This window comes from Dipodomys ordii, unplaced genomic scaffold, assembly GCF_000151885.1.
Source record: "Dipodomys ordii isolate 6190 unplaced genomic scaffold, Dord_2.0 Scaffold116, whole genome shotgun sequence".
Taxonomy (NCBI): Eukaryota; Metazoa; Chordata; class Mammalia; order Rodentia; family Heteromyidae; genus Dipodomys; species Dipodomys ordii.
Window position 1 is genome coordinate 1,785,557 of NW_012267332.1, and position 1,501 is coordinate 1,787,057.

The window sequence follows — 1,501 nt, forward strand, 5'->3', positions numbered from 1 at the left end:
GCCTTGAGCTGAAGAGCTGAGGGACAGTGCCCAGGCCCAGAGTTCAGGCCCCACAACCGGACCCAAAACAAAACAAAAAAATCAGATTGTACCAAGTAGTCAATTTTTGGCAACAGAAACAAGGCCAACTGAAGCCAATGTGCACTAGATTTAGTAAGAATTATAGATGAGAACATTATAGACACAATAAAGTATATATACAGGAAGAAATTCTATATTTCACTAAAAATCCACAAACACTTTTTGAAATCTCTGAAGAGTAAATAGGTAAAAAGTAAAGTTTAGATAAGGTAGGACGACTTCCATAAGAATCTAATTTAGGGCACATAAAATGTTCCAGTTCCAATATAATGAATCATACACTTAAAATATAAGGAGCAAGAATCCATTGGGTATCTAATTTTAAATACATGCTAAATCTGGTGTCCATTTGGAAAACACTCCTTTAAAATGTGGTATGTAGCCAAGCACCAATGGCTCATTCCTGTAATCCTAGTTACTCAGGAGGCTAAGATCTGAGACTTGTGGTTCGAAGCCAGCCAGGACAAACAAAATCCCAGAGATTCTTATTTCTAATTAATTAATAAGATGACAAAAGTGTAGGTATGGTTCAAGTGGTAGAGCCTTGACTAAATAAGTTAAAGCAGAGTGTGAGGCCCTGAGCAAAAAAAAGGCACAACATTCAAAGTCAATCACAATAATGTCAAGATTACATGTTCAGATAATTTTTAAACGGGAAAACATTTTTATGAAAAGTATTTTTGTACCCTTCCCTTCCCTCCTTCTCTTCCTTTCCCCCCTCTTACCCCTCCACCCCAACATACCCCTTCTCTCTCTCTCTTTGTCTGTCATGAGGTTTTAACTCTGGGCCTGAGCGCTGTACCTCAACTCTTCAGCTCAAGGAGAGAGCTCAACCACTTGAGCTACAGTGCCACTTCCGGTTTTCTGGTGGTTAATTGGAGATCAGAGTCTCACAGCCTTTCCTGTCCAGGCTGGCTTTGAACTGGGATCCTGAGTAGCTAGAATTACAGGCATGAGCCACCAGCGCCTGGTCCCCTTCTTTTTTTAATTCCAGGTTTAGTTATGTTTTCTGGGCTGGTCTCAATCTCCTGAATTCCAGTAATCCTCCTGGCTCAGCCATGTCCAGCTTTCATTTTCTCTTTAAAAGGGAATTAACAACCAGGCACTGGTGGCTCATACCTGCAATCCTAGATACTCAAGAGGTTGAGATCTGAGGATCATGGTTCGAAGCTCTCCATGAGACTCATCTCCAAAAAATACTCAAAAAACCCAGAAGTGGTGCTATAGCTCAAGTGGTAGAGCACTTGCCTTGGGCAAAAAAGCAGCTCAGGGATAGCACCCAGGCCTAGATAATAAAATAAAAATAAAAAATAAAAGGGAATGGGCTGGGAAGGTGGCTCAGTGGTAGAGCGCTTGCCTTGCATGCATGAGGCCCTGGGTTCGATTCCTCAGTACCACATAAGCAAAAAGAAAAAAGCCA

General features: G+C 41.4%; 1 protein-coding gene across 1 annotated transcript in view; it reads right to left on the minus strand.

Annotated features, from left to right (window-relative positions):
* Window positions 1-1,501, minus strand: part of Atp7a (ATPase, Cu++ transporting, alpha polypeptide) — a 122,433-nt gene that overhangs the window by 65,882 nt on the left and 55,050 nt on the right. The window lies entirely within an intron of this gene.